Raw genomic sequence first — 27,919 nt, 5'->3', positions numbered from 1 at the left:
AGACTAATTAATTTGTTTTAATCTTCTTATTTACTTTTTTTTTTAATTGTGGTTACTGTACACCATGAGATGTCTGTAAATTCCAGTTGTGTCCCTGGTGCATAGACAGAGGTATGCTGATGGAGCTTCATCTTATTCACTGTAGGAATCATTGATACAAACGTCCACCAGTGAAATCTGCTAGTTCAATCAGCTCATATTTTGGAAGAATGCTCTGCATCAGCTTGCATTCCAAAACTTCTGTTATCTATACAAACATCTCCTCATAATGTATTAAGTCAATACAATCATACTTAAGATATAGGAAAATTAAAATCCATTTTACATAGAGAAGGCTATTGAGACCAAAAAGTACAAAAAATGAGTACCCTATCAGGAAATTATTTATTACCTGTTCCTTGAGACCAGATATTCAGATGATAATAAGATATGTCATCAGATTTACAATGTAGGTGAGTAGTGCACCTAGCAGTAGCTAGCTGGTTTCCAGGTGAGATGTGCATTGGGCAGATGCTAAAACTGGGTTTGCCCAGAATGCACAATTACCCATCCCTTAATAGTGAAACTGGTATAATTATATTTAGGAATAAACAGATTGACCAGTAAATGAATGGAAAATATTATGTTTGGAAGATGAAATATGCAAGAAAAAGTTGAAGATGGAGGAATATGTCTATGATAATGGTACAGTGTCCGTAATCTACACCCTTCTAATCCTTTCACATACAGACTAGGAGGACATGGTAGGAGTAATTCAGTTTTACTTTTAAATAAATGCAATTTCTGTCAGTAATTATGTTCATCTGGCAAACTGAACAGCTAGAAACAGGGAGAATAATAAACAGAAATGACTAGCAGCATCTTTCGAAAAAAGAAGTTCTGAGAAGCTGAGAAAAGAACGTATGTGGTTTCCTGGCTGTATTTATTTTCTCTGAGCTTGACTCTGCTCTCTGAAATAGTCTGCTGATCAGCAAGCCATGTGGAGGGTAGTTCAGATGTTTTACTTTGAAAGTGAATGATGATTCCACACTAACTCTAGAGGGCAAAATCCACCTACCATGTCTATAAGACCAGCTGTGCAGTCCGTGTCACTTCTTGTCACTCTGTCTGACAGGGGTGGTCCCTTATCAGCTATTTCAGTTCTAACCATTCTTGTCTAGCAACAGAGTTTAGAGCGGGAAAAAAAAAGAAGGAATAGAAGGAATTGCTGTGTCTTTGTGCAAGAAAGGACAAGTAGTTTTGTCTTCAGACATTTAAAGTTTGACAGAAAGCTTGGTCCCTTATCCAGCTGGTTTGCACCCAGCTTCCAGACAGTCTTGAATCCACATCAGCTCATTTTTCAAGATTAGAAAAGCCTCCCAACTAAGGTGTCAGAGAGTATGCTTGAAGCCTGAGAGCCATTTGGAGAAGTCCTAAATGTTGCAAGACTCTGGGAGCATAGCTTAATGAGATACAGGACTTGGCAGTGAAACTTGACAAACATATTAATGTTGCTGCATTACATCCTGCCCCAATCTTCTTTTCCTGCTCCAGTGATTAAAGTTCCCTCTTCCACATTTGTACAGTTGTTTCTGGAGCTGTGCCACAGCCTACATCACTCGAATGATACAGGCTAAAATCAATTTATTTTGGGGAGGTAATTCTTTATAGTAGCTTTTGTCCAATTACACTTTTCTTTTTCCCTTTAGAAATAGGCAAGAGATTGGGAAAGACATGACTGTGTCTCTGGGGTTAATTTGTAATTTATGCTGTCTGGAGAGGTCTCTGTATATTTGAGTGATGCTATATTCTACATGGGCCTGACAATTCTTCGTTTCTAATGTCATCACGTGAAATGTAAAGGAAATGAGAACTGAAGTTGCAATTTACCACTGTGAAGAGTCCTGCTTGTTGTGATAAAGTATTTACCAGGATAGAAGAGAAAGACATATCTTTGCTTCCATGGAGTCTGTTAAGAAGCATTGCAGGTATTTCTTAGCTAGAATTTAACAAATTCCATATTCAATTTTCAATACAACTGTTTTCTTTAAGTGCACATTTCTCTCTTCTCTTCCTCATTCAAAGTCCAGGATGATCTAAAAAAGTTCTACGCAGGAAGCTGACAGATAATGGAATAAATCTGTAGATCTGTGATGAATATGAAGTTGTTCTTTACATCTCTTTGATGCCATGCCAGGAGACCTCTGTGATTTAGTCAGGAAAAGGTAGTGTACATGCCAGAGAAACATTTTGTTAATCAACCCATAATTGCTGGTACATCTATTTTTGCTATTTTCTAGTTCCTTAAGATAAAAGATGGTTCTTTTTAATATTCTCTCAAAATTCCAGCAAAATCACCTCTGACAACCCAGTCTGGTAATTGTACCATATTTGCTAACGGAGCTGCAAGAACAAATATCCTACAAGCTTCTGCTTGCATTTATGGTTTTGGAAAAAGAGAAGTAGCAGGAAGTAGATGAAGAAAGAAAGGAAAGAAAGAAAGGAAAGAAAGAAAGGAAAGAAAGAAAGGAAAGAAAGAAAGGAAAGAAAGAAAGGAAAGAAAGAAAGGAAGAAAGAAAGGAAGAAAGAAAGGAAGAAAGGAAGGAAGGAAGAAAGAAAGGAAGAAAGGAAGAAAGAAGAAAGAAAGAAAGAAAAAAAAAGAAATAAAAAAGAAAGAAAAAAGAAAGAAAAAAAGAAAGAAAAAAGAAAGAAAAAAAGAAAGAAAAAAAGAAAGAAAAAAAGAAAGAAAAAAGAAAGAAAGAATTTATGACATCTGTGTCATAAGTAAACAGTTATAACTTTGCAATACTCAGACTGTATCCATCTTTTGTGGTACAAATTACCTGTATTAGAGGATAGCAAAAGAAAGGCAGAGAGGCATAGTTCTATTCAATTTATCAGTTGAGGTACTCAATTACTCCTTACACGAAAAAAGAAAGGTACAGACCTGCCAGCTTTCATTACTTGCTTTTTGTCTGAGTGGGCAGAACAACCTGAACTCTAACTTTTGTATTTCACTTTTTACATTTTTACACTGTCATCCAATTGGGCAAAAGTGTGACTGAACTATAAACTGGGAATTGGCAAACTTAAAAAGAGAGAGACACTTGCCTTGACCTGTGTAAAACCAAGGGAGGATATAAAAAAACTGAAGAACTAAGCATGTACTGTTTTAGCATAGTGATCAGCTGCAGTAGGCAAGTGGCACGTAGTCACACACCTGAACTTGCCATACAGACAAAAATTGTATCTCAAAGCCCATTAGTTAAGTTTGCGTGACTGCAGTTTACAGACCTGTACTGACAGAGCTGGTCTTTACACTGAAGACTAGTACGAATTACAGTGGATATAATACCAAAGGATAAAAACCAGTCATGGCTTAATCCTAGGTGGCAACTAAGCACCATGCAGCCATTTTGCTCACCTCCCTTATCCCAGGGAGGAGAATCAAAAGTCAAACTTGTAGGTTGAGATAAGAACAGTTTAATAATTGAAACAAAAAGAAAAAATAATAACAGTAAATAATAATAATTATAATAATTAAAAAACCCACAATCCCAAACTCAAGGGAAAAGAACTGATGCACAATACAATTGCTCACCACCAGCTGACTGATGCCAGGCCCTGGACTCACACCTTGATCAGCCCCCTTTTGTGTGTAATTCCCCCAGTTTATATACTGGACATGATGTTCTGTGGTGTGGAATATCTCTTTGGTCAGTTTGTGTCACCATTTTTGGTTTTTTGTTGTATCTCCTCACTGGCAGAGCATGACACAAAAAAAGTCCTTGACTTAAGATAAACACTACTTAGCAGCAACCAAAATATTAGTGTGTTCTCAGCATTATTCTCATACTGAATCCAAAACACAGCATATACAAGCTATTGAGAAGAAATTAACTCTAACCAACCTGAACTCAGAACAGAATCACAACGGTTATAACACGAAATGATGAAAAACTGCTTTAAGAGAAAGTACATTCAAAGTTAATCCATTTGTTTATTAAATAACTTATTATACATACTTTTCCTTTGATATTCTGTTCTTCCAAAGGCAGCGAAGGGCAAGGTCTTTTCTTTATGTGCTGAAACTAGGCTAACTCTAGAAATGTCAAAAATGATATTTGTCAGTGAAGACTGCTAACTGATGCTGATTATGATAATGCATCTGATTCATAAAAAGATGAAACCTTTTGTTTTAAATAAAAGCATCATCTGTCACTCTTCTTTCTGAAGGTCAGCATTTTAGTGCTTTTAAACACATCTATTTCTTCAGTGTGCTTCTTGGCACCTACTGTACTGCTTATTTCTTGACCTTCAGCAAGGTAAATTTTTTTCCCAAGTGTTTTTATACTTTGGACAAAGTATAATAGAACTTTTGTGTTCTACTCTAATTAAAGACTTCCAACAAAATTTTCCCTCAGCTTTCACTTATGGTCAATCTCGTTAGAAGAGTCTATCTTTTTTAAAAACACAATTACTGTTTCAGCAACAACTAGTTAAAATTGCTCATATGAAAGAAATATGAATGAGAGCATGAAACCTTCTATAATAGAGTCTTTTTCCAGGTCCAGCCTAAAATTGTGCATGGTACTTCCCACAGAAAGCAAAGAGCAACACAAATGGACTTGCAACTTTCTGGTCTAAGTAGGAAAAAAACCCTCAAACGAAAAAACCCCCTTTGACCTTCTGAACTTGCCTTTAGCAACATTAACACATATATATGAATATCTGTATTATATATATTGCAGATGCATGTGCATATATGATACCAAAAAAAAATTAAAAATGGTATTGAATATCCTACAAAAACACCAAGTGTCAGAACATATTCAACACACAATAACCTACCGGAAGATGCTAACAATATGATGCACCTGGCATAGGAATTTTTATATAAAGACTAAATCAAGACAAGACATGCTCAATTATATTTTCTGCTTTAATTTTACTGAAAGTTTATGACAAAGTTAGACTGGTCAAGGTAATTTTGACTATATCTGAAAATTAAAATAGGCAAATACTTTTCTCATAATTTTTCTTCATCTTGTTTGTACAGAAAATGCTACTGTGAGTCACGATGCCTGTGTCTAGAAGGTAGTGCGCAATGTTTTCTAAAGATATAGATGTTTTTTCTATATTATAACCATTTGATATTAACACTGTATCAAGGAGGAAAAATATTATGGTTTTTTCTTATTCTTCCTCTTAAAAGACCCTTAAAAGAGAGAGAAATTTAATGGTACATTCTCTTTGAAAGAAATGCTCTTCTTTTTTTAATTACCTGCCTAATTCTAATAAAAATAAAGCAAATCATCTTAGTTCATAGGTATGAATATCATTGCCTATGTCTTAAGTGTATCACAATAAAAAATTATTTTCCCTATGAAAATGTTTATTTTTTTTCTGTTCAAAAAAAGTGTAGAGATTAAATGAATTTTTTTGACACTGGAGTACCTCATTCTCATAGTTAGTCCATTAAGAGATATTTGGAGACAGACTTTGCCTCCCTTGGTGCACAAACAATGATGCATATTAGTAGATGGATAAGTATGAGTTATTCCAGTGTCTGACATACATCTGGAGAGCCTGACCCTCAAAACCGATGGATCAGAGATGTTGTGCAGCATCAGTTCTTGAAGAATTTAGAAAGTTGACAGGATAAGAGCCTGAATAATCTGATGTAGCTTTGAAGTTGGCCTTGGAGATAGCAATTGAATGTGACAACCTCAAGGTTCTGTCCAACCCTTTGCTCACACAGTAATTGTCCTCCCATCGAGCGAGAGCTACTTTTTGGTTTGGTTCTGACTCATCTTGAATTTATGATCTGAGATTTCTGGGTGAACATACACTCTAAAAAGAAGGGGTTGTAGCAATTGGTTACAGCTGTACCTGAGCTCTCAAGCCATCTGATGGTTTTGAACAGGTTTAGAAACAGCAAGGTAAGAAGATTCCATCATCTGCCTAGATGGGACATGCTGCCCAGAAAACAATTCTATTATGCATTGTTTTTGGCCCTCAGACACATGGGTGAAGAAATTTGTTTCTATCTCAGCAAATCACCATATTGAAAAAAATAAGCATATCACTGTACGAGAACTGCAGCTCAGTAGTAATTTTGATAATGACAATAATGCATATGAGCGGGACAAACACTGCCCTGATTTTACATCTGCAATCCATACCTGAGAAGCATGCACAAAAAGGCATTCTGCGAAATTATCATTTAGGCTGCTTTCTACTGTCAGACCAATGATGTGTACGTTCATTTTAAAGAGAAATAGAATAGCTTTTCAGATGAAATGTATCAAGTCTTCTTATGGCATCCATACCATTAGTTTATAATTACAGTGTTCTGAAACAGGACTGAAACAACTGATACTCTAAGGAATTGCTTTCATATCATTGCCATGCTTGTTTGGAAGGATAAAAAGTACTGAAAAAGGAGGGAGATAGCTATTTGCAGTTGTCCTTCCTAAAAGTTCTGTGTGCCATAGAGTACATGTCTACAACAGTAACTAGGGCTCAAACTCTGTAATACAGACATCCTAGCTTTTAAATCACTAGCTCACTATCTGGCACAGATGTGGCTTGGGTCAGCTAGAAGAACTCTTCAGTCCAGAGTCCAGATCAAGGCTTAAGAATCACCCTCGGACAGGGTGCTTTTCCAATCAACAGTTTAAATGTTACCTCTCTGTCTTGGGTGCTACAGATCTGAGCTGTGCTTTACCAGCCAGCCTTGCCCATTTCATTTACTACCACACACATAGTCATGGAAATGAAAGTACTTTAAAAAACCATCGTTCTTAAATGAGTTACTTTCTTCAACAACTTGATCATCTATTAGGAAAGATTTAATGAGAAAAAAATTTCCTGTTGTCTACTTAAAATATATATTTCATTTGTTATTTACTTGAAGATCTTAAAATTTGCTGGAATTTCTTGCTTCATAAAAAAATGTGGTATTTCTAGTTTGCTTTGGTTTCTTCTGTAGTGACTGAGAGAATCCTAACAGATACAGAAATACTGTTGTTATTTTAAAATACAAATCAAGCAAACAGTCAAACCCTCCCAAAATAGAATTATTTCCTAAGTTAGAGGTAAATTGCTGTAACTTCATTAAGGAGCTGTCATGGAGCCTGAGGGTACTGCTGTCAGCTCCATGAGGACCATGAGGGAAAGATTAAGGAGGCAGAAGACACTCACAATTTGCTGGCAGTCCAGGCTGAGATAAATAAATAGCTATCAGTTTCAAAATTTAGAAACTCACTTAATGAACCAAGCATTTCAAATAAAGAATATGTGAGAGGGTTTGGAGAAATATTTACATCCTTGAAGAGCAGGAATTCTAGTACAGGTTAGCAATGGCATTTACAGATCAGAAACATACTAAACTGAATTCCTCAGAATTCCTCATTGATTTTGCTGAGGGCACCGTCAATAAATCTGACTGGGTTTATAGTACATAACACACAATTTACTCCATTTAGTTTCAGCCTTTTGCTTCCTCTCCTTCCCCAGTCCCATCACTTTTTAAATTCCAGACTCCGATAATTCATATTTTGGCACCTAAAAATGGCAACAGAGAGAATAAAGTGCTCAGAAACCTGAATGTTAAGAATTGCCTTACACCAGATAAGAGGTCCCTGTAAATTGATAGTTTGCAGCTGACAGTAGCCATTATCAGATAAGCCTTTAGAGAAGTGTCTACAACTTCTGGGAAGAAAAATACCGATGCACTTATAGACTGCAGGCAACATCATACTTTCCTTTTCCTGTCAACCTCAGTTTTAACTTTCTCATCTCCAGCAGACACAAGCAAATGCCTGTGATTTTATACTCTTTTCTAAAGCACCAACCCTTCTCTTAACACTGCAGAAAATAACATAAAACTCTATTAGCCCTTTTCTTGACCTCGTGTCCCTTGACTTCACTTTTACCAGTAAGACTTAAATCTTGGTTTAAAAAATAGCATTTTGGTAAGAATGGTCGTATGATTAAAAAAAGATTGAGGACTGGTGCTACAGAGAACCTTAACAACACAGACTGCTGTCTTCATAGCATGGGTTTCAGCAGTAACAGTGGAAGGCAAGAGGCAATGGAAATGGATGAAGAGCAGCCACAGAAAACCTAGCTGAAAGTTTGCAAACATTTACAGAAAATGAAGAGCAATTAAAAAATATATGAAAGTGGTAAAAAATATACATAATATAGAGCCTTAAAAAGAGAGAAAAACATCATAGGAGTTCTGCCAGTGGTTTAAAGAATTTTTTTCAAATTGGGGTAATTATTACAGGGCAAAGATAAAATTTTATATCAATTGAAAAATTGCCTTATACACATTCCAAATATTTTGCCTACATTTCCTTCTTTCATCTAGCTGTAGCGTGATATTTCAGTCACATTTCACTCAGATCTGATCCTACTCTCCATGAATTATAGCTGCTTAATTTCAGCTAACACATTGAAATTTGGCTACTGAAGGATGAGGGAAAAAAAATCAGCAAACTCCACAGGTGTTGCAATAATAAAATGTTTTCTATATTTCTTTAAAGAATTTCTTGATTAAAACATCAAGAATGATACTTGGAATTTAATTACAACTTTATTTCAAAGTTCTTACATTGATGCATTTTTTTGGATATTAAAAAAGCATAGTTTTTTTTTACCTATACAAGTGTATGAGCATAGACCTTAGAGAAAACAACTGGACAAGAGAATTGAGTTCAGCAATTCAGTTATGCAACTGTGCAATAGCATTTTAAACTAGAAATAGGCCACAGAGCATCTATCCTGAAATTTGTTTCTCTTTGCAGGTCTCAAATCTCCTCCAAACATTTTCAAACTATTTTTAGATCTGCAGGGTAAAATAATTTCAAGGAGCACAACAGCCATATTTGAGAAGGTAAGCAAAAGAAATAAAAAACCCTGGCAAGGACAAAAGATGAACGCAGTCCAGAAAAACAAAATGGAATATCATACCACACATCAGCAAGAAAAAAAATAATAGTGGCCAAACATACCCCATGCCAGCACCACTAAGTGCAGTGCAAAATACAGTTATCTTTGATTACAGTTACCACATTCAGTGTGGTAATCTAAGTACCAAAAGAGTTCTAGCCAAAGCAGCGCAGGGTCTGTTCTGAATTATTATGCTCTGGTCAGAAGTGAGGCCACTTCCAGAACTTGAGCTAGTCAAAATTACCTCAGCTATTGCCACACTGGAGTAGGCACCACCACCAGTTCTGGAGTTCTGGCACATAAAGTGCATACAAAGAGACTAAAATGTATACAAAATTAAAAATCAAAACCTACATAAGGGACAAACGTGAAAAGTTGCATTCAAATCAAAAGATGTCACCGGAAGAATCAGCCTTCGGTTTAACCACTACTCTGCTAAAATTTAGCTTTACTTTGGATGGCAGAAATCACATATGGTTGAAGTTGGAAAGGACCCCTAGAGGTCATCTGGTCCAACCTCACAGATCAACAGGGTCACCTAGATCCAGTTGCTCAAGACCATGTTCGGATGGCTCCCAAGGAGGGAGATTCCACAACTTCCCTGGACAATCTGCCAATGCTCAGTCACCCTCACAGTGAAAAAGTGTTCCCTGATGTTTAGAGGGAACCTCCTGTGTTTCAGTTTGTGCCCATTTTCTCTGGTCCTCTCACTGGGCACCACTCAAAAATCCTGGCTCTCTCTTCTTTGCACCTTCCCTTTAGGCATATATATAAACTGATAAGATGCCCCCTGAGCCTTCTTATCTCCAGACTGAACAGTTCAAGATCTCTCAGCTTTCCCTCACAGGAGAGATACTTCAGGCCCTAGTTTATCTTTGTGGACTCTCACTGGACAAGGTACTCATCTCTAATCTAGAGCAAATGTGTTCTCTGGAGGTGGTGCAGCTGTGAGGTATTGCAGATAGGCAGCAAAATGGGGGTTTCTTGGGCAAGAGAAGGGCATTTTCTGCATCTGTTGAACACTCAGAATACCTTTCACTCTCTCTCTGCTCCCACCCTCTACCCTCATACATACAGAGAACCTTCAGGTACATGTATGTGTTTTCACACAGAGAAGTGTGTGAAATATACACATTTGTAGGTGTGCACGCTAATATCTGTCTCACTCCCAACCCTGCTAATAGCACATACAGTGCAATGTCACATAAGCCCTGATGCTGCTAATGGAGGAATAAATGAGGATTCGATTATGGAAAGCAATTATTCTTTTTAAGTGTCCTACCTAGCATCTAAAAACTTTACCTCTGGGGGCATACAAATGTAATACATTAGCTGGTTAAAGCTGTTGTAGCTTCTGTAGTCAGCAAACTATATTAGTAAAATTGACAAAGCTGTACTCTGAGAACAGTCTGCTGCAGGTTGCTATGGATAGTTCTTACTCAACCTTCTTCAGAATGTCATCTAATATGAATGACATCTATGAATGTCATATGCTACCACCTTTCTTTTGAGATATCCTTTGAACTCTGTGATGCAAGTTATGCTGTTACTACCACTCAATTTGAGGCAGTTGCATGATTTTCTAACTGGGGCATGATCAGCTTGGAAATGAAAATACCCCTAAGAAGAAGGTACATAAGACTGTACATTAGAAACAGTTTATTATAAGCACCAAGGATGAAGTTCTCCCTAAGAAGAGCTGAAACCAGCATACACATTCAAAGGCTCATGAGAAGACATGACACAACAATCACACTTTATCTAATCAACTCCACGTTTTCTGGGCTTCCTTCTTCTTGCTCAGTAAATTACATTAAAATTAGATTTAATGGTTACCTCTTCTACAGAAGCAAGTGAACCAAAAAGCCTGGGTCTATGGAGATAGTAGGTTTAAATCTCAGGGGCTTTCAGAAAAAAAACGGACAAAGTGTTTCTAAGCAGCCAAAATTAGCTTGAGGCAGCTGTATCTCAGTGCAAAGCTGTGGAGCCTGGAAACAACTGCTCCTCTTTCCTATCAAAGAAAGCAGAGACAAAGAAAACATCTGATCTGTGCGCCTCTTGAACACAGAAGTGAAAACACGAAGTCTGCTGCCAAATAGCAAAGAAACATAGAGAGGATTCATGCTTTTAGGTATGAGAAGTGTTCTTCACATTTAAATACAAATGTTGCTTTTTTGAGAAGGAAATATTTCATGTGAGGATTACAGCTAACTCTGTACCTGTAGAGCAACTTATTCCAGTACGGCCCTGTGAAGATTAGGCCTTTGTGCACTATAGCAATACAGATAAGTAATTTTTATAGGAAAGTCTGTATTGAAATTACTTAAGTCAATGAACAGGTGTTAAAACACATTTTACAAAATGAAGTGTATGTAAATTAATCACACGGCAAAGACCTTGAGACATTCTACAACTACTTTCTGTGTACAGCTGAAACTAAGTAACCCTAAAGTGGGAATTTATTGGTGGTCCTGGAAGACACCAAGGACATCTGTGTGCACTGTGCACATCCCTTGAAACTCCTGGGGCATGAGAAAAACTATACAAGCTAATAAGGGAGTTAAAAAACACAGAGGTGTCTTGCAGTACCTCTTAACTATCTATCCTCTTCTGTGTGCTGTGATCCCTCCACCTGCAGCTAAGGAGCTGAGACACCACCAATTAAGCCCTTCCTTAATACACAGAAATGGAGACCCTTCCCACTCCTTTCTTAAATGTTCTTTCTTCAACCCTTATGGAAAACCTGGCAAATAGGTAGGGCTTTGCAGCTCATCTTGAAGGTCAGTAGTAAAGAGGGGGGAAAAAAAAGGTAAAACTTGGCATTAAAACAGCTAAATAAAGGACTGACATCTTGCCACTATTATCTATTTCCATGAGAGGTAAATGAGGTCATGCCTAACTGCATTTATATCAAGCTAAGCAGCCCAAAAGAACAGCTCAAAAAACCCTTTAGGCTTGCCAAGGTCCTAAACGGTCATTATCTTACATAGGACAAATTAAGGGACATTTATTGAGGGACTTGGAGAATCTTTAATTAAGGTGAAGAAGAAATCCTGGCTTGCAGTCCTTACACTTGTTTGGTTCCAAATTGGAGCATAAGTAAAATGCGTAGATTAAAAGAAAAAGAAAATAAATTACTTCATAGGAACCTGCATGTTTATGAAGCTTAAGGATATAAAAACATTGAAATCCTCCAAAATTATTACATTGATTTCTTATACCAAAAAAATAGAAAAGAAAAATGCCTTCTATTTAATGTTGTCCTAATTAATTCTGCAAGCATTATTCTTGTGCTCCTGTGGAGTTAATTACAAATCAGTTTAGTATAATTAGATATTAATATCCTCAGCAATATTTTCTAATAACTCTTAACAGTATCATTGCTTGATAGAGATGTTTCATAACTGTAGGCCAGGTCCTGCAATCCTGCAAGAACCAGATGATTGCTTGCTGAAGAAATATTAGACAGCATTGCAGAATCTTTCCTTAACATTTAAAGTTTTAATATTACAACAGGATTCAGGCACACTGTTTTTTGGAAGCTATCTGAAAAATTCAGGTGCACAGTACTCATGGAGAATAATTCCAATCTTTTTTTCAAAACCTGAAGCATAGTATGAATTTTCATCTCAGCATTTACAAACACACTGGAACAGATAAACTGTGGACTGATATTATCTAAAGCAAGATTATTGACCAATAACCAGAGTTCTTATGATGTGTGATTGACAGGTAGATTTGTCCCAGCCCTTATGGCCCCCTCTGGAGGTATACAGACATCTAAAGCAAAGTATGGCTACCATTACTTCAGTTTCCTTTCAAGCGCAGGATGTAACAGAAAAATTCTGAACAGAACTGTAAAAGAATGGAAGATTATGAGAAATTAATCAACACCTGAACAACATATAATGTAGTGTAGCAGGTGAATACAATGTCTTTTCTGTCTTTTGACCACTACCATTCCACAGCTCTCTTCAAACTCTGTGAAATTTCAAGTAGTACTTCCCATACATTCAGTAATTATGAAGTTTCTTACTCCATAATTGCTCCTTTCTTCTAATTCTTCATGGAAGTCGCAACTACAGGATCAATTGAACAAGTGCTGCATCAGCTCTCTATAGCACAGACAGGCAGAATGCCAGGTTAAGATATAGAGAGAGCTCTGAGTATCTGCTAAACAAATGCCAGTCTTCAAAACATTTCTAGGAAAGCCATAGACATAGCTGGAAATGCCAAGAGATAACTGGCATTTTCTTATTATATACATTTCATTATATTCTTCAGTCCATACTTGGTGTATAAAGGTTGAGAATTGCTTAATTTTGAGGATTTGAACAACAGTCTTAGCTAAAGAAGTTTCTTGAAAAAACAGGTATGTTGACATCTTGCTTAATGTCGAACTCAAAAATCCCTCTCATGAAAAACTTTGGATTTTTTTTAAGAATTTCTTGTCTTTAGATAACTGTTTTCAGCAATGTTCAGGCATAGGATTGGTATTTCTGTAATCATTTTGGCAGCAGTAAGTCAAGCAGAAAGGTTATCATCAGTGAGAGGAGTAACAAGCACCAAGCACCAGCAACCCAAAAAGGGTTGCTTGAAGCTCTGGAGGTAGAAGCTGCAGAAGAACAGAGTTGCTATTGGGGCAACAAGTTAAGCTTTAAGACTTGAGGACAGAAATTATAACTACAGGTTCGTGACAGGTGGATATATACAATTTGGTGAAGAAAATCCACATTGCTTTAGTGGAGGATACCAGTAACTTAAGGTTGGTGGGAAAGTAGTGTGTGGGAAACTAAGGCAAAGAACATGGGTAAACGTATGACTCTTATTGAGGCTAATAGGGACCTCTCTGTAAGAGATGGATATTCTCCATTAGTAAGGTCCATCTATATATCTACATCTGTACCATGGTATAGAACAAGATTAATTTGGATAATGAAGTAGCCTGCATTAGAAGATGTGGGAAATCAAGCTGAGTCCCTTGACTCCTAATTGATTGTCAAAGGCTCAGATAGAAGAACTCTTTCAGCTACATAGGATTATCTGTGCCATTTGCTGACATACTGTGACCAGGGCCTTTAGACCCAGAGGTGTCAAAGGGAAATTAGACTTGTCTGCTTCATCACAAAGCCAGGATCATATCTGACAGAGGCACTCAGCACTATTCTGGGTTTGAATGGCCACTGGGGTCTGAGAAAATCTCAGGTTATTTTCAAGTGTTATTTTTTAGTGCCCTATAGCTTTATCTAATGATTCTGTTGTTTGAAGACAGGGTACACTGTACTCTGCAGATGAGAAACCTGGACAAAAAAAGGGCTGTGTTAGTGGATAAGAACAACAACAGAGGACCAAAAGAAAAATGGGAGGAAAGAAGAATAGCAAAGGACCATGTAACAAGATTTTTTATATAGAAAAGCACCTTTACTATGAAATATTTTTGGGTCCCCACAAAGACTCATGCAGAACTCTGCTTTGACCAAGTGGTTGATAGGATCTGTCACAGTACTTTGTGTGCTCGGCTTAGCTTGTTCAGGCTGCAAGCTTGAGGAAGTGAGAGATCCTCTATACCTATCAGAGTTAAAATGTAATATTTTGCATTTGAGTGACAAGGCAAATGAGCAACCACTTTGTGAATGTCTACGTGGACTTTCATGACAGAACTATAACAGAATTGGTCACAGCTCTAAACTGAAAAAAATAGCTGGGATGAAATATGGTAAAATATCAATATCTCAAATTTTCATTCTAAATCATACAGAAAGCTACCAGATTCCTTCACAGAATGTAAATAGTATTATCCACAATCCAATACAATCATAAAAACCTCAATCTAATTTACAAAGCATGAAAGAATTGAGTCATACTCCAAAGCAAGCACAAATTTTAGCTATTCCAGGAAGACAGAGATATCATTGATCTGAAACACAGGAAAAGGCAAAGAAACATAAGCCCTGATAATTTTTATTCCCTTAGCTGTTTAATAGAAAGAGTGTGTGTGTACATGCTTATTTATATATGGACACATACAGCAGTTAGATGACTTGTCTGGACAAACATTCATAAGAATGTAAGCAATCAATATTATCATAAAGGAAAAATACTGTGTATACATACATAAGGCATGCAATATATAAAGCAATAAAATACATGACTGTTCATAAGCAAGTGTAATTCCAAGGAAAGACTCAAATAAGCAATTAAAAACTCCCAGCTTTTTGCTTTTATCTTAAAATAGACAAAACCACTCACAATAACAGAATTTAAAAGGACAAGAAATCTCCTAAAGTCATTTATTCTTACCTCTTACACAACACATTTCTAGTTAATAAATTTTGCATAGAAGAGAAATACTCTTCTCTTCTACAAAAGTAAATACTATCAACCTCAACATCTTGGGGCATAGTTTTAGAAATAAATTGTATTACAGGTAAAGACTCCAAGTGATGAATTTACTACTTTATTCAATAAACCATTACCATGATTAATTACTCTCACTCTAAGAAGGTTTGATTTATTACTAATTTCACTTCAACTAAATCCTATCATCAGACATTAGACCTCATGCTTCATTCATGCAGCTCCATCTACTGTGACCAAATTTCTGCTCATACTCTGTAATTTTTCACAGTAGTTTTTTTTAATTTGCTATACATTCTTTTCACTTTGTTTAAAGACCTTGTAGAAGCTTTCCCAAGTTACAATAGCCATCATCAGCTTCTTTCTCACAATGTAATTTAAATATTTTACACTTCACGTTGCCTAGCATTGCTGTATATTCCTGAAAAATCTTTCAATTCACCATAAGCTTATCTCTAAATTAAGTGATGTGGTCCTTTTCTATGCAGGCAGTATACAAAGAATTCAGCTAAACACAAAAGTAAGTATCAATTTCGAATATTATTTTATTTTATATACTATATTTCAAAAAGTAAGCCAGAGCAAAATTTCTTCAAGGCCTAGCAAAAATATTTATCATCTAAATTAAAAAATTGTTCTGATTTTTCTTCACTCTCTTTACACTGATTTATGCCTCCTACTGTCTATCAAATCTCTTCCGATTTACATCAGACAGAGAACTACAACAGACCAGCATTTCTACATTTTTACAGGTTTGTACATAATTTGTTCTGTTACATTTAATATCATTAAGTGTGGACTCAAAGTCCTGTCTGAGACCCTACCTTGAAGGTATTTTATAACACCAATGTTTAAACAGGAAATTTGCTCAGGGCATTTTTTCTGCCACTAAGTTCAATATAAATATTAATATCCCACTAGCTATATTTTTAGATTATAATTTGTAGCTCAGTTTTATCACTACCTTGCATATATATAGTTTTAAACTGTAGCCTAGTAAAATCTCCTGTGCTGTTTACCATAATGTATTTTATGATGTTTTTGTCACAATTTCAGAAACTTGAATTTCAGAAGTCTAAATACTGCATTATTTTTACTTCAGTCCTTTTACAGCTTAGCCACAGCTATATTGTCAGAGTCTCACATATGTTTATGAAATTACATTTAATCTGTTCCTACTTTAAAAAACATACTCTGACCCCCAGAAGGGGATTCAATTCAAAATAAAGACATAACCTTTGTAACTTTTAAATAAAAAGTCACAAATTTCAGCATCATTTTTCAGTGAAGTGTGGAGCTTTTTCACACTCAATTATGTTCTACATTACTATTTTTCAGCCATGCTTTTAACTGTCTCTTTGTCCAGAGAGGAACAGAAATATTGTTCAATTTGTCAATATTTTGAATTTATACAATGGGAGGGACACATAAACTATAAACTGTAGATTTAGGGAATTTTACAATACAATTCCATTGTAACATATAGAAATGTGATGGACTATTACAGTGTGTTCTTTCTCCTAGTAGAAATGCCAGAATTCACAGAAAGTTGCCTATGACTACACAAAACATAGTAAGGAGACTGCTGGAGCTAAACTCATTTTGGACAATGCCAAAAAATTGATGCTTAGGAGTCTCAGGTGGGACATTAGGAGGTAACACGCTCCCACAGATACAGCCCTTAAAGTCTTTGGTGATTTCCAAGACTTAAGTAGATAAAGCCATAACTGATCTGACCTAGTGCAGGGATGCTTCTGCTTTGACCTGATATATTAGATGATCTTTAGAGGTCTCTTCCAACCAGCTTTTCTATGACAGAGTGATTCTACAGTTCCATACTGCCCCAGTATACTGTGAGTGTACTGGGTGTGTACCTACAACTCATAACTATAACTATACACTATATTCTCCCCTCACTCTTTAAAGTAAAAACTATATGAACTTGGAAATGGACTCAGAAAAGAGAAAGAGGAGGACAACATAAGAGATTTTGTCAAGAAGACAGCGATGATTAATGCAATGCTTTAGATGCTGGCATGCAAATACAGGGGGAAAAAAGTGAACCAGAAATATTAAAAAATCATAAGAATGATTAAGATAATGACTTAATGAAATAACAGATGGTCTTTAAAAAAAATGTGTTTAGAATATGAAAAAATAGGAAAGAGACAAAAAAAAAGGTAGCTATAGGGGTGGATATAAAACTGATGAGAATACCATAATCACTAAGTATCAGTAGTCTATTATTGACATGGAAGAAAATATCAAAGGGTTGCTGACACACTTCAGTTACGGTCTACTTTTTAAAATACTTTCATTAATGACACTTCTGATGGTAAATTTAAAATGCTTATTAAGACATCAGATGATACCAGGTGCACAGAGATTGCAGATACACTGGAAAACAAGATTAGAATTAAAAATTTCACATTGAAATTTGGGTTAATTTTTAAAAAAGGATAATCAAAAGAGAGAAATGCAAAATTATCTACATGGAAAAAACCAAGTATGTCACCACAAGACACAGAAAAAATGGCTAAATAGGTCTTCTGCTGAGTAAAAACCATCACATTTCTGTGAAGAATGCATTCATCATACTGGGTTGTTTAGACTGGAATGGATCTTGCACACCAAATGAAATCATCTTGTTGATAATCTCAGGATGGGTAAGACCTCAAATGCAGTACTGTGTCCAGCATCCTGCACTGCAATTCAAAAAAGATTTGGCTGTCAGCTAAAGGGTTATAATGAGAATGATCAGACCAAATGTCTTATCTGCTAATGAAGTCTGAAATAACTGAATTTGCTCAGCTGCAGAAAGATGAAGATGGAAGAGCGGTGCTCAAGGATGTAAAAAATTCTTGCAAAAAATGAGGAAATATTTTCACAGAATATGCTGAGTTGGAAGAGACCCACTAGTCCAACCCTTATGCTCGCATAGGACAATTTCCAAGAATTACACCATGTGCCTAAGAGTATTGTCCAAAAGCTTCTTGAACTCTGTCAGGCTTGGTGCTGTGACCACTTGCCTGAGAACCCTGTTCTAGTGCCCAGCCACCCTCTGGGTGAAGAACCTCTTTCTAATATCCAACCTAAACCTCCCCTGACACAACTTCAGGCCATTCCCTTGGGTCCTGTCACTGGTCACCACACAGACCAGTGTCTGCCCCTTCTCTTCCCCTCATGAAGAAGTTGTAGACTACAGTGAGGTCTCCCCCTCAGTCTCCTCTTCTCCAGGCTGAAAAAGCAAAGTGACCTCAGCCGCTCCTCATACGGCTTCCCCTCAAGGTCCCTCATCATCTTTGTTGTCCTCCTTTGGACACTCTCTAAGAGCTTAATATCTTTCCGATATTGCAGTGCAAAAACTGCACACAATATTTAAGGTGAGGGTGCCCCAGTGCAGAGCAGAGCCGGACAATCCCCTCCCTTGTCTGGCTGGCGATGCTTTGCCTGATGCCCCCCCGGACACGGTTGGCCCTCCTGGCTGCCAGGGCACTGCTGACTCAGATTCAACTTCTCATCGACCAGGACCCCCAGGTCCCTTTCCATGGCACTGCTTTCCAGAATCTCATTCCCCAATCTGTACATACATCCAGGGTTGCCCCATCCCAGGTTCAGAATCCAGCACTTTCCCTTGTTGAACTTCATCTGGTTGGTGATTACCCAGTCCTCTAATTTGTCAAGGTCTCTCTGCAGAGCCTACCTGTTTTCGAGGGAGTCAACAGCTCCTCTGAGTTTTGTGTCACCTGCAAACTTGCTTAGCATCCCTTCCAGTCCTGCGTCCAAGTCATTTATGAAGATGTTGAAGAACACAGGGCCTAAGATGGAGCCCTGTGGAAGCCAACTAGTGGCAGGTCACCAGTCTGATGTTACCTCATTCACTATTACCCTCTGTGCTCGACCCATGAGCCAATTGCTCACCCACCACATGATGTGTTTATCCAGCTGTGTGCTGGACATTTTGTCCAGAAGGATACTGTGAGAGACAGTATAAAAAGCTTTACTGAAACGATGCCTTAGGACCCTTTTAGTTTTTTGATTTTGCTAATTTTTATAAGCTTTATATGTAATTATAGCAAAAGTAGATTTTAGAAGTAGCTATATTACATTCCTCACCCTTTAGCACAAGTAGTTTACACATTCCTCAACCCTCTTACCCCATTCCATGCTTCCCATATCAATTCTACCCCTGAATTCAGTAGAAATGTTTAGTCTCTTGTCACGGCAAGGCCTATGGTGTTTAGAGAACACTCATATCTTGGCCTGAACAACAGAACACAGTCAAGAACTGGGTGACCGTGTACCCTTTGTGCTCTGAAGATGGTGATGGTGATGAAGAGGTGGTCCCGAAAAACCCCCAGACCCAATTCCCAGGGGGTGGGCTGGGGGAGGACCAGGGCAAAAACAACGGGATGGAAACACTTGGGATTGGACAGATAGTATTATAAAATGTAATATCTCAGGCACAGCCTGTGCGCGCATCCTGTAACATCTATGCCTTGGCACAAATTAAACCCTTTCCCTATCTCACCCTCAATTAACTGCTCCTGAGTTGTTTTTTTTTAGCATCAGCTGCTGGTATCAGATATACAAAAAGATTACAATAACTGGTTTCCCTTGATCAGCTACGTGGCTTATCTTGTCATAAAAGGAAGTCAGGTTTGATACGCAGGACTTTCCTCTCCTGAAGCTGTGCTGGCTGTGACTGACTGATGACTGCATTGTCTTTCAGGTGTTTTTCAATACCTCCCAGAATAATCTTCTTCCTAATTTTACCAGTCACTGAAGTGAGACTGACAGGCCTGTAGTTTCCGAGTCCTGCTTTCTTGCTCTTTTAGACAACTGGGACAATGTTTGCTGGTTTCCAGTCGGCTGGGACCTCTCTAGATTGCCAAGACAACTAAAAAATCATTGAGAGAGGTTTTGCCATGACATCAGCCCGCTCTTTGAGGATGCTGGGATGAATCCCATGAGGCCTCGTAGATTTGTAGGGATCCACTGGAGCAGCAGATCCTGTACAATTTCAGGGTTGACTGGAAGTTGATCATTCTCACAGTCATGGTCCTCCAGCTCAGGGCACTGACACCCCCTTGGTCTGTCATCCATGTTGAAGACAGAGGCGAAGAAAGTGTTAAACACTGTCCCTGTTTGTGAGGTGACGATCCTCATCTTGTAATGCACTGATTATATTTCTACACTGCCTATTGACACTAATGTATTTGAAAAAACTCTTTTTACTGTCCCCACATTTCTGGCCAACTTCAACTCCAGTTGAGCTTTGGCCGCACAAATCTTCTCCCTACAGTGGCAAGCAGCATCTCTGTGTTCTTCCCATGTGGCTTGACCTTTCTTCCACTGGGCATACACACTCTTTTTTTGCCTTATTTCCAAGAGAAGATCCCTGCTCAACCAAGCCAGCCTTCTGCCTCGCCTACTACTTCCAGCATTTGGGAATTGCCTGCTCCTGTGCCTTTAGGAGGTGATGTTTGAAAAGTGACCATGTCCATAGTTGATAGAAGAAGGAACTGACATTATGCTAAGAAATCAAATGGCAGTAAGGATTCAAGCCAAAAACTAGTAAAACCTTGCTAATGACAAGAGTAGTTAAGCACTGGAATATAATGCCCACGAATGCTTAAAAGGGATTGTAGTGGTGATGGTGGTGTCATTAAGAACAGGTTCAAGGAACCCCTGTCAAGCATGAGTGTCATAGCAGATCCCAGCCTGGAGTACAGAAGCAGATTAGATGACTTTGCAGGGTCTCTTCTAGCCCTCATATTATGCATTTATGATGTTGATTTGTTAATTGTTTTGGTTTGGGAGGATTGTTTTTTTCCTCAGGGACAAAACTCCCAAGAATTCAAGGGTGTTTTTTCCCCAAAGCTTTAGTTTTAAAGCTTGCTGGTAGGCTAAAACTGTCAATTGGATTCTTCATCTGTAACTAAAAATAACTTCCCAGATACAAGAATCTGTGCACTTTAGAACTTCATAAGTTACTTATGTAGAGGAAATAAAAATGTAATTTTTAATTTTATTTTTTTTAGAAAGCAAGAACTTGGTATACAGCTAAGATTGTTTCCTGTTGGAAACAGTAGAAAGGACAGACATTATCTCTATAACCATTCAGTGATCCTTTCTTCCATCCTTCTTCTCTTCTTTCAGAAAGACTTACAGTGCTTTTACAATAGACTTTCAAATTTCTGAGCAATTTAAAATGCAATTGGCAATATTGGTTGATATCTTGGAGGTCTTTTTCAACCTTTCTGATTCTATGATTCTATGATATATGTTGCAAAATGACAATACATGAATATTGACAGAGAATATAATGGAAGAAAAGTTGTGTTACCATAAAAGCCCTGTCAAATGGCAAAAGTCTTGAAACTAATGTCTGGAAGGAAGTGAAATCTCCTATGGCATGTGTTAACGATGGCCAGACAAAATGCCCATATTCAAATGCTTCAGGCATACTACTATAAAAGAACTGAACTTTTCACTAAATAATTTATGCTAAAATATGTATTTTCTGACATTAGTTTTCACTGCTTGGAAAAAACTGACCTGATTTACATAATATTCTTATGCGGAGGATCTGACTTTAAAAAAGTCTTAGCTTAATAAAATGTTTTTTAACACAACTTCCCATTGCACATGTCAAGTTAAGTTTCATCCTAGAGTATTGTTCATCAACCAGTAAATATGAACATAAGTATTAAACGATGTAAACCCAGACAAATTACAGAATTATAACTGTCATTTGAGATAATTAACACTGATATAATAAAGGAAAATTCTTTTTTCCAAATGAATTTGTCAATGTTTCAAACAAGGGAATGAGGAGAACAGATTGGATTTTACTAGAAGGCTTTCAGAAACTCAGTAGCAATTATTTTTTGACTAAGTAAGGTAGAAAAGAGTAAGGAAAAAAACTCCACCCAAGTGACCAAAACCACTTCTATAATTCAGCAGTCTGTATTGCAGAACTTAACCTAAAATAGTCTCATTTTCATGAGGTGAAATCATGCTTAATATCTAGCATTTCTATGGCAGATCCAATCCACAGACATTAATTACTGTAGCAAATGTTTTCTAAAATTATTCTCATTTTTTAAAGATGGAAAGCTGAAATATTCAGTAGTTAAGTTCTTTATCTAAAGTACCTGTGTGAATCAGTGATGAAGGCAGAAATAGAAATAGTTTCCTGAATATTAATCCAGTACATATGATGACATGTACTAAACACAGTTTTCCATGAAGCTGAACAATCCACATACTATTAAAATACATTTTAAAAGTATATGGAAAGTGAAAATACAGGTTATGTGGTATCAAGGAAGGGCTTCATCTGACTCATTAATATAGTGTATGTAGTCACTGGATTGATGACAGCCAGCAGGATGTAAAATAGATTATACTTCCACTTGGTATCCAGTGACAAGTTGATGGATGTTAGTATCAGGCTGTTCTCTGGTTCACAATTTAATTATACTTTTGATACACTCAGAATATCTGAAACCCTGAGAAAGAAATCTAAGGAATAAGAAACATTAGTGTTTTGCCATTTCCATACAGACCTTCAAAAAGAAAATCAGATCAACTTCAGATTTCAAAGTTGTACATAAACCTTGATAAAACTATTATATTTATGCCCTATTTAAAAAAAAAAGTGTTGAGAAGAACAATTGGAATAAAACCACAGCAGTATGAAAAGCTTAGAAGTCTGTCAATATTCTCTAAAGTGCTTTTCTTTCATCATCTTCAAAGAGAGCTTCTAACATCTTCCCCCAGTTGCCTGTGTATTTTGTCTGGGCTGAAAAGGTCTGATTGCCATGGTGTCAAAGTTTACAACTTTTTCAAGTATAAAAGTCAGAAATCAGTTCTGTTGAATGAAATCTTTGTCAATACAGATAAAAGGTCAGTGCAATTTTATCTACAATATAGGATAAGGTTGACCTGTGGAAGAAATGCTTTGTTGCTTTATGGGCTGCAAAACATAGTCTTTTGACACATTAATTCTTTTCTGAGCTTTTTATCTGAAAAGACATTGTTATAAAAATAAGGCATTTATAGTGTGCTGTTATGTACCCCTTTTCTTAGGAAAGTTCTGTACCATAATTTATATTTTTATTGACTAGTTGGATGCTCTCCATTTCATAATCATCACGATTTCACACATCCATATTAAAATAAAGAGGTAGCCATAAAAAGGTAGGACAGTAGTATGAAATAGGGATTCCAATTTCAAATGCTTGTAAAAATCTGTGGAATTAATTTAACAAGCAAAGTTAAGTTTTCAGGCATATTTAAACATATAAATTGCCCTATGAAACCTAGAAGCCCAAGGTCCATCTGTGAAGTTTTCTGGCAAAACAATTATTACTTTCCCCTGCATCAAAAGCAAAACATGCAATAAAGACTTCAGTCACTTATCTAAGCAAGGTTCTGTCTACATTCAAAAAATTACAACTAGATCTAGGTAGGTATGTCTGAAAACACTTGCCTAAAGCTGTCTCGTAAATAAAAGGTGACTAAGTGAGACTGTATAAGATTTGTAAGTACTCCTTCCTCTTCCAGATGGGATAAATATTTTTCAAACACATAGCTGAAGGCAAGGGTATATAGATATCTTACATGTATACCTCTCTGTATACAATGAAGTTTACAATTGCACTTCAAAGACTTTAGTCTTTGTGTCATATGAAACAGAATTTTAAATGACAACACAAAGTTTAGAAAATTTTTAAATGTAAACAGATTATAACCAATTAATTTGTGCTTAAGATGCAAGAAAGCTAACTAAAGCTTTTCAACATAGCCACTAAATCAGTCCTTACATTACCCATTTGCAGTATCTAAAGCTATAATTTATTGTCAGTCAAGGATAAATTTATAAATTACACAATCTATGGGTGAATTATTTTTAAAAGTACAGGATTTAATGGTTGTAAAGGTTTTACAGGTTTGGAAAGCATTTTGTAACTAAAGAAAGGGGAGATTACACTAACCCATTACACTAGCCTTAGTGTTAAAGAGCATTTATTAACCAGAACCGTTAATGAGAAATTAGACACATAGCTCCTATTGTTGATGAAATTTTCATTCTACTTTCTCTATGCACAAAGTAAAAGATATAAGACATTGTTTAAAGAAGGTGTTGTGAAACTGTATACTGCAGAACAAGATATAATTTTTGAGAGGTTACGTGTACTCTATAAACATCAGCATCTTATCTCACGTATTATTAGTTGAATGAACTTTTTAATGAAGTTGCGTACATTTCACACATCTTTAAACTCCTCGTGCAGTTCTTGGGTCATCTCAATTTGTAATTTAGCATCTGGAAAGCCTGCTGCCTTCAGAAGGTCTTTGTGACATTTTTTCCAGATTATTTTTACTGTATGAATAAAAGGATAGATTCTTTCCTATTGGTAAGATGAGATACCACAGTGGTTACTGCAGGCACCTAAACTGCTTTTGGAGATCTCCCCTCTTTCTTGTCCAAATGCTCCTCAAAAGACAAGATCCTAGATAACAGTCATCCTCTTCTATTCACTGCGGGACCCTCTAATCAGACCCACAGATACAACCTGCAGTAGGCCTTTCATCCCTCATCTGTCCACTGTAAAGGTCATACTAACAGGTACTGCAACTCCTGACTAGCCAGCATATGCTCTTTGGGTTTCTACCTACCACCTCCATGAGGTCTCTGTAAAGTTCAGGCCTTTCAGCAAACACATTAGCTGCCTACTCTTAAACAGATTTAACATCTATATGTAGTCCTGTACCACAGCATTTAGCTGCATTGGTATTCAGAAGAAATTACCTGGGCAATTAATCCCAGTCTTCCTTAAACTTTGGTTATAGGCGTAGTGTTTAATTAATCTGAGAGTGATGCCCATGCAACACCTTTTTTTTTTTTTTATTTTGCCCCCAACTATCACATTTTATCACTGATCACTTTCACAATTATACCCAGAGTCTGGCCATAAGTCCAGCTCATCACGGATTTTTGCAGTATGTATTAGTGATAGGCATAACTGTTCCACAGCTGTAATTTCCCTGGTGTTACAAAGTGGTAAGTGTTGGAAAACATTGCATTTTACATAAAAATTAATTTGTCTTTGATATTTGCACTAACCATATATTTCATTTATCCTAAATGCAGAAAGCTCATAATCTATATTTCTTGTATTTTGAAGTATACTGAGGTGCATGTGCTATTTTTTAAAAAAATATATTACTTTTTCAGCACTTGAATATAAACTGTCCAAATATAGTAAAATCTTTCAATGAAACATTTTCATAGCTGGTATATTATATTCTGTGCAATACACTGCCAAACCATGCATTTAAAGAAGTCAGTTCTCCTGAAAAAAAGCAGGCTTAGCATACTACAAGTACCATCTCAGCAAAGAAACGGGGTTTTCCTGAATTAATGCAAGAGTTTTTCTCACACAAGCTGCTTAAGTGGGTCACTATATCTTATTAGTTTACTGGCCCAAGGGCAATTTACAAATTTGACTGAATTTTATCTGTGTATATAGCGCTTTAATCTTATTCCCACATATTTATGTTAGTTGTAGAGGAAAAATGAATAATTTATTTGTGATCAGAAGTTATTGGAATTCACGAGGAAATCAATATACTTCTGAGAGCTCTGCCACTGAGTGTAACTTTTACAAATGGGGTATTCACTTTGTAGGAGAGCTGTCATTGCCACACTGGATCGCATTTTTCCATGGGTTTTTTGACTCCTTAATTCTTTACAATTACTCCTGATAATTTAACTGCAGCCGTTATTCAGCAGTGTCATTATGGCAGCAAGTTAACTACTTCTCAAATCAATACGAGCCTCTCTGTGCTTTTTTGTGACAGCAGGATCAGACCACAGAAACAAACATGATTAACAAACCCTCTGGCCAGCTGACACACCATTTTAAATATGTGACTTAACAAAAACCTCTGTTTCCTGGAACTAATGATGCCAGGGACAATTTAATTTGCCTTTCCTCTATGGCGTACAAAGGAATAAAAGCAGGATATATTCCTGTCTCCAGATTTGTGATCTTACCAACAAATGCTCTCGTGCTCGAAGGTAAGAACTGCATGAAGAGTGCAATTCTTGTCAGGAAAAGTAAAATCTTAAGCCAAAGGAAGTTAGTTGTGACACTAAAGAACAACTGGATCAAATGAAAAGTATACTGGTGTACATGTTATTAAAACTGTACCAACTACTTGACATTGTAAAAAAAATTGTGTTATAAACTTATTTTTGTGCATATACTTGAAAAATTAAGTGAGACATCACTACTGTAAGAGCAGACCAAATTTCTCCTGAAACTGTAAGATACCTGAAAGCAGACCACATTTCCTTGGATTAGCATAGAGTTTTCTAATCCTAGGTAATATGCACACACAGATTTTTGTGTTTGAAGAATAAGACAGCAACAGAAAGCTCAGCTATTTACCAACTTAAAGAGTAATACTGTGTGAAAAAGAGAGAAGAACAGGGCTGAAATTAACCTACGGTATTATCTAAGAATGTATATGCCCATGGATCTGAACTAAACTAGATCCATCTCTAAACTAATGCAGAGAAAGAGGAAAACTTTGTATTTTCAACCATAATATTTTTAAGAACAGAAAGTGCGCTTTTCTATTAGCAAAAAAATTTACTAAATGTAGTCTTTTACACTGAGGTTCTACCAGCAAAATGTCACTGCTGAAAGCTTTTAGTACATACCGATCTATCTCACAAATTGTACTGATAAACAACAAAGATTGTAGACCAAATAAGAACTAGTCACCAAGGTGAAGCAATGTAAAGCTGCAGAATTCAAATAATTCCACTCTATTTACTTAAAAGTACATATTCAAAACTATTCTATTCAAAACTAGAGGATTAGCAGAGGCAGAGAAAAATGAAAAGCACAAAATCTTTTGCATAGCAAAATGTCTTATTTGTACGTGGAAAAAAGGAAACATCAATAAGAGACAAATATAGTGTTCAGTGAAGATGATGGTGAGATAATGAAATACATTAGAGATGATCACATCAAGATCTACATTACTACACAAAGGTAACTTTTTCACTTTGTGCACGGGTATTTTTAAATTGCAAGATCAACCAGTAAAGAATGCTAAGGTCTTGTGATAGCTTCCATTCTTGTGACAGCTTCAAACACTGATACTGGGATTCAGTTGTGAATAGCAACCTTCCTAAGAATTATTGAGCAAAATGTCAGAATATGTGACAAGGTAGGAATATACTTCAGACAGAATGTTAAACGCAAGTTCCGTCTTATTTGACCCTTCGGGAACTAAATGATAATGTGTAAACCTAATGGTGTCAGCTACATCTTCAAGAAATTCATACATGTTAGCTTTTATACTTTTTCACTATGCTTCAGTATGGAACTGGCATTAAATGACAAGCAGGTATCAAGGGCTTGCATTAAAAGTAACATAAATCAATTCTGAAACTCTAGCACCAGTCAGCAAAAGAAATAAGTTTATATGAAAATTAGACAGAATTTTTGCCTGAAAGCCTAATGTTTCCACCTCTTCTATTCACTCTACAACAAACCTGTGAGTTTATACAATAGCCCTGATTCTCTTGGGA

General features: G+C 36.6%; 1 protein-coding gene and 1 long non-coding RNA gene across 11 annotated transcripts in view; one reads left to right on the top strand and one right to left on the bottom strand.

Moving 5' to 3' along the window:
- ADGRB3 (adhesion G protein-coupled receptor B3) overlaps positions 1–27,919 on the bottom strand; it is a 463,874-nt gene that overhangs the window by 335,440 nt on the left and 100,515 nt on the right. The window lies entirely within an intron of this gene.
- LOC108502583 lies at positions 4,950–19,819 on the top strand. Its single transcript, XR_001876523.1, has 3 exons — positions 4,950–4,963; positions 12,860–12,862; positions 19,738–19,819. It is a non-coding gene; the product is annotated as an uncharacterized LOC108502583 (long non-coding RNA).

The sequence above is a fragment of the Lepidothrix coronata genome, unplaced genomic scaffold (assembly GCF_001604755.1).
Source record: "Lepidothrix coronata isolate B3197 unplaced genomic scaffold, Lepidothrix_coronata-1.0 Scaffold4, whole genome shotgun sequence".
Taxonomy (NCBI): domain Eukaryota; kingdom Metazoa; phylum Chordata; class Aves; order Passeriformes; family Pipridae; genus Lepidothrix; species Lepidothrix coronata.
The sequence above is the reverse complement of the archived record's forward strand: the minus strand, read 5'-3'. Positions and strand labels throughout refer to the sequence as shown.